Raw genomic sequence first — 6,644 nt, 5'->3', positions numbered from 1 at the left:
TATGTTAGTCACCATATCATGAGCATTTTAAACAAACAGGAAAGTCAAAAGAATAATACAACAAAAACCCACATACCACCTTGATTCTACACTTACTATGCTGCTATGCTTGCTCTATCTCATATCTATGCTTCTCCTGTAGTTCCTATCACTTATGACTTTATCTTACTTTTTGGATCCATTTCAAAGTAAAATGCAGTCATCAGGATATTTTACTGCTGAACACTTCAGCATGCATAGCATTAACTAGATTGAGCTGAGTTTTAGTCACCGATAGTAACAAGAAAGCTTTGGAATCCACCCAAGGTATCATTAAGGGATGCAAAAGATATTCAATACAGCATGGTTGAAGGCAATGATTGTAGAAAAATAAAATCCCTGGGAGGAAAAACTTACATGTAAGCACAGTTCACGATGCTACTTGTTCTTTCCTTTGAAGGACATCCCTTTAATGTTTGTCTTTAGTCATATTACACATGTATCTCTATTAGCACTGTGACGGCGTTCCACTGGTATAATGCAGATATTAAGATTTTTAACTATTTGTTTGTACATGAAGTTTTCATTATTAGTGAGTTTATTTCTATCATGATTATTTATTCAGTAGCGATGTATGTAGACACATTTTCTAGGCAATTCCTTGTAAAATACCTGTATACATGTATACACACACACACAGGGACATTCTTAGATATTAATTTAAGTAAGGAATGTGGGAGCTAATCGAGGGCCAACCATCATAAAGAAGCACTAAATATCTTAGATTAAAGCGTTTTTCTCCTTGTGACTCTGTGACTCAGAAATAATATATTTCTTTCATCCTTTGGACTTTTATTTTATTTTATTTTGAATTTTATTTTAAGTAACCTTCACACCCAGTGTGAGGCTTGAACTCACGACCCTGAGATTAAGAGTCCCATACTCTACCAACTGAGCCAGCCAGGTGCCCCATGCACTCTTTTATTTTAAACCTATTTCCCTTCCTCCTACTACTTTTTCTATATTACACGCTTTATGGATGATACCCACTACCCACTCTAAAATTTGCTTTGAGCTAAAATACCTCCTGACTTTCACAAATGGCAGAACAACCCAATTATAATCTGTTGACCTAAAGCAAAATAATATATCTTTTTTGTTTGCAGGAGCCTTGGATTCAGATTCTTTTGAAAGCTGTCACGAAGCCATTTGTCTCAGGAGGTAGCCTTAATCCAAGGTGGAAGCGTTCCTCATACGTTAGTAATAATAAGTAGTACTGTCTACTTTAGCATCTACCAAAGAGCCCTGGGTGCTTCATTGATTTCATCCATTCAACAGCTATTTGTGGACTGATTACTATGGGCCAGGCACAGTGCCAGGTGCTAGAGATACAACAGTGAGTAAGATGGACCCATGAAGCAATTGAGATTGCTATTGGGACAAGTTTTGTTTTTTTGTTTTTTAAAGATTTTATTTATTTATTTATTTGACAGAGAGAGAGACAGCCAATGAGAGAGGGAACACAAGCAGGGGGGGTGGGAGAGGAAGAAGCAGGCTTCCAGCGGAGCAGGGAGCTGGATGCGGGGCTCGATCCCAGGACTCCGGGATCACGCCCCGAGCCGAAGGCAGACGCTTAACGACTGAGCCACCCAGGNAATTGCGATTGGGACAAGTTTTGGGTTTTTTTTGTCTTTTTGTTTTTTAAAGATTTTATTTATTTATTTGACAGAGAGAGAGACAGCCAATGAGAGAGGGAACACAAGCAGGGGGAGTGGGAGAGGAAGAAGCAGGCTTCCAGCGGAGCAGGGAGCTGGATGCGGGGCTCGATCCCAGGACTCCGGGATCACGCCCCGAGCCGAAGGCAGACGCTTAACGACTGAGCCACCCAGGCGCCCCTCTGAAGGGTTTTAGGTAAAATTAGGAATTGTTTTGACCATAATTCAACCATTATTAGCAAGGAATGCATTGTTGATAAAACACTTACTTTGTTTCCACCTTTTGGCTATTGTGACTAATGCTGTAATAACTTTGGCATACAAGTAACTGTCCCCTGTTTGAGTGGACTTGCTGGGTCATATAATAATTCTATATTTAAGTTTCTGGGGAACCACCAAAGTGTTTTCACAATGGCTGCACCATTTTACATTTCCATCAGGAAAGTACGAGGGTTCCAATTTCTTCACATCCTGTCAATATTAATACGATTATGATTGCCATTCTAGTAGGTGTGAGATGGTATCTCATTGTGGTTTTGCTTTCCATTAGACTAATGATGTTGAGCATATTTTCAAGCACTTCTTGGCAATTTGTGTACCTTCTTTGGAGATCTTTTTTTTAAATTCAAGTCCTTTATGCATTTTTTAATTGGTTTGTTTATCTTTTCGCTGAGTTGCAGGAGTTCTTTATATATTCAGGATATTGAACTCTTATCAGATAGGATTTGCAAGTTATTTTCTCCCATTCTGTGGACTGTCTTTACACTCTTTTAAGAGTATCCTTCGATGAACAAAAGTTTCTAATTTTGACGAAGTCTAATTGATCTGGTTTTTCTTTTATTGTTTGTGTTTTTGGTGTTATATCTAAGAACCCATCGCCAAAGGCAAGGTGTATGATGTGAGACAAGGGTCCAACATCATTCTTTTGTATGTGGAAATCCAATTTTCCTAGCATCATTTATTGAGGAGACAATGGACTTGACATCTTTGTCACAAGTCAGTTGGCCATAGATGTATAGGTATATTTATGGGGTATCAATTCTATTCCATGGGTCTATATACCTACTTTATATAAGCTAGTACCACACTGCTTTGAATACTGCAGCAGTGTAGTAATTTTTGAAGTCAGGAAGTATGAGGCCTCCAACTTGGTTCTTCTTTTTCAAGATTGTTTTGGCTATTCTGGGACCCTTAGAATTCCATATGAATTTAAGAATCAGTTTTTTTTTTCATTTCTGGAAAAAAAAAAGCTATTGAAATTTTAATGAGAATTGTATTGAATCCGTAGACCATTTTGGGTACTATTGACATCTTTACAATATTAAGTCTTCCAATCCATGAACAAAGGATATCTTTCTATTTATTTAGGTCTTCCTTATTTTCAGCAATGTCTTGTAATTTTCAGCATATAAGTTTTTTGCCTCTCAGTTAAATTTATTCCTAGGTATTTTGTACTCTAAGATGTCATTATATATGGAATTGCTTTCTTAATTTTCATTTTGGATTGTTCATTGCTGGTGTTTAGAAACACAATCTATTTTTGTGTTGATTGGTAGTCTGTAACTGCTGAATTCATTTGTTAGCTCTAGTAGTTTCTTGTGGATTCTTCAGGATTATAGATTCTAATCGACTCTTCAAGATTTTTAAAAGTTTCAATGAAGTAAAAAGCTTGGCATTTTCATGTAACCGGGAAGTGACTAGTAAAAAAAGAGGTGGTCTTGATTTGAGATATATATTTGAGAATGGGAAGATTTTTATGTTATTTGAAGCCATGGTAGTTAGAGAAACACCTAGAAAGAAAGATGTGGGCCAAGGATCAAGACTTGATGTATTTCAACATTTAATGATGAGAAGGATGAAAGGAACCTATCACAAAAGACTGAGGGGCGTGTGTACCAGAGAGTGTGGTACCCCTCAGAGAAACCAAGGGAAAAGTATATTTCAAAAATAGAGGGAAAAATTAAAAGAACAAAAATCAGGAAATAGTCAACAATGTGAAAAACTGAGGAAAAAGTCAAATAAGACGAAGACTTTAAAATGTCCATTGCTTTTAGCAACAGTTACTGGTAATTGTAACAGGAGAAGTTCAGCAGGGTAGTTCTAAATGTGGATAGAAAAGATTGAACAATGAATTTGAACATAAAGGAATAGATACCATTCAAGATACTGCCATGAAATATATGGCAGACTCAAAACAGGTAAATTAGAAGAGTTTAATAAATGGAGTATTTACAAAGTTGTTGGTAAGGTGTAGGGAAACCAACAAAGGATGTTGATGCATCCCAGGGCTAACAACAGCAGGGCAACCATTATGACCCTTAGGCCTGAGGGGGCAAAGGAGGAGTACTTGCCATTTCCTAGAGATATTAGCTATGGGAGAGGGATGTTTAATATGCGTTGTCTCCTTATGTTGAGAAAGGAGCCAAAACACTGAGGATCATCAGGGAGGAGCTGAGGGAGTATGTATGTTGACCTCTCTCTACTCTCTTTCTCTAATCTTCCGGTAGGGCCTCCAAGTTGGCCAAACCCAACTTGAAGGCAGAGGGCCAGGAAGGTCCTTAAAGTCAACTGTTAAAATCAGCTTTCTTGGGCATGGAGCAGAGTAGAAAAGCATAGAGAGTAGATCTGGGGCAAACAGAAGATACCCAGCACGGACCAAGGTGTCTTATGAACAAAAGTTTCTGAGAAAGTGAGAAAGGAAGAGATGCAAAGAAAAGTGGAGGAATTATCCTTTCATTGGAAAAGAACCCTGCCCTCCTTGGTAATAAGAGGGAATGGAGAAGGCTCATTGTGTTGCCAGTGAGTTTATAAATATGATGGTGGGAATTTGATGGAATTCTGATGGGATGCCTTCTGTTTTCTCTGCAAAGGACAAACTATGTTATCTTTTAAGAGTAGAAGAGGTTAAGGAGAGGAGCAGAAATCTGAGAAAAGAGTTGAGAATGTGTGAAAAGTAATGAAAGGAGTTGGAGGACAAGATGGCCAGAGAAATGAAGTCAATTGACCACACATACCCAAAGCCCAGATTACGTTAGTGTTAAATAACAAAAATTCAGCTGATTAAATCTGAGGATCTGATTGGCTTCACTAAATGATTCATGAACGGGGCAGCACCTAGCAAATACAAAGGAGCTCCATTAAGCTGCAGAAAAAGAAAAGTTTTTAAAGGCAGAAAGGGAACAGAAAAAAAGGAAATTATTAGCAAAGAATCCATTGTTCTAGGCAAGGTTGCCCTCCTAAGGGGAACGGAAGGGGCCTATCAGTAAATTTCCTAGTGCTGACCATGAAATTCCATGTTGACTGGTTAAAGGTGACATTCCTGGGGGTGGGGGTGTGAAACTGCTGTTAGGTTAGGTATTAAATCTTGGTTCAGTGACAGAGCCTTAACGTAAGTGACTCCATTTTGGGCCTGTGGTTTTCTTTTTAACACTAGTCACCTTCAATTTAAAGTGGGCATACATCTGATTGCTTGTATGATTTTTTTCCAGTTGCTCTTCAAACACAATCTTTTTAAAATACTTACAAATATTAGTTAAAATACAATAGTCTCATTTAAAAAATGTGCCCACCTATCTCTCTATTGATAAATTACTTTCTACCAAACTTATATTCTGTAAAAACCAATATAAATTTAGGATCTATTTCTGTAAAGGCAGTGCTGAAGAGTGATCTTATTTTAGAAAAGCACAAATAAAGTAAGATGAAAAAATAAAAAAATAAATACAACAATCTCACAAGGTAAGTATTATTTTTTAAAAAATTTATTTATTTGTCAGAGAGAGAGCACAAGCAGGGGGAGCAGCAGGCAGAGGGAGAAGCAGGCTCCCCATTGAGCAAGGAACCTGATGTGGGACTCGATCCTAGGACCCTGGGATCATGACTTGAGCCGAAGGCCAACACTTAAATGACTGAGCCACCCAGGTGTCCAAGATAAGTATTATTATCCATATCTCACAAATAAGACCATTGAGGATAAGAGACATTAAGTGATCTACCAAAGTTTACCCGGTTAATCAATGATACTGTAGGATAGCCCAACTTTTTCTGCATGATGCTGGAGTCACCTCACCCAAAAGAACACTGATAGAAAGGACTACAAATTCTTTTCCTATCAAAGTATAATAAGCAAGAAAACAGGTGGAACATCATAGCCAAAGGAGGACAGGAAAATAGAAAGCAAGTGCGTGAGAAGGAAGGGAAGATAAATGGCATACCCAAGGCAATTTCTTGGTCGGTGGTGCTCTGGGCCATTGGGTCATATATAAAGCCCTTCACATGAATGATTGGTCTCATGCACACTAGAGTATGCAGAGAAGGAAAGCTGATCAAGACGATAGCACATTTTTTTTTAAAGATTTTATTTATTTATTGGACAGAGATAGAGACAGCCAGCAAGAGAGGGAACACAAGCAGGGGGAGTGGGAGAGGAAGAAGCAGGCTCATAGCAGAAGAGCCTGATGTGGGGCTCGATCCCATAACACCGGGATCACGCCCTGAGCTGAAGGCAGACGCTTAACCGCTGTGCCACCCAGGCACCCCGAAGATAGCACATATTTTAAAAGGCAAGAAACAACAATTGCTGGAGAGGATGTGGGGAAAGGGGATCCCTCCTACATTGTTGGTGAGAATGCAAGTTGGTACAGCCACTCTGGAACACAGTGTGGAGGTCCCTTAAAAAGTTAAAAATTGAGCTACCCTATGATCCAGCAATTGCACTACTGGGTATTTACCCCAAAGATACAGACGTAGTGAAGAGAAGGGCCATATGCACCCCAATGTTCATAGCAGCATTGTCCACAATAGCTAAATCGTGGAAGGAGCCGAGATGCCCTTCAACAGACGATTGGATTAAGAAGATGTGGTCCCTACTCTGAGAAACAAACTGAGGGCTTCAGAGGGGAAGGGGGTGGGGTAATTGGATAGGCTGGTGATGGGTTGTAAGGAGGGCAG

General features: G+C 39.0%; 1 non-coding gene across 1 annotated transcript; it reads right to left on the bottom strand.

Annotated features, from left to right (window-relative positions):
* Positions 1-872: 872 nt before the first annotated feature.
* On the bottom strand, positions 873-945 carry TRNAK-CUU. The gene has a single exon. It is a non-coding gene; the product is annotated as a tRNA-Lys (tRNA).
* Positions 946-6,644: the final 5,699 nt, after the last annotated feature.

The sequence above is a fragment of the Ailuropoda melanoleuca genome, chromosome X (genome assembly GCF_002007445.2).
Source record: "Ailuropoda melanoleuca isolate Jingjing chromosome X, ASM200744v2, whole genome shotgun sequence".
Lineage (NCBI taxonomy): Eukaryota > Metazoa > Chordata > Mammalia > Carnivora > Ursidae > Ailuropoda > Ailuropoda melanoleuca.
The sequence above is the reverse complement of the archived record's forward strand: the minus strand, read 5'-3'. Positions and strand labels throughout refer to the sequence as shown.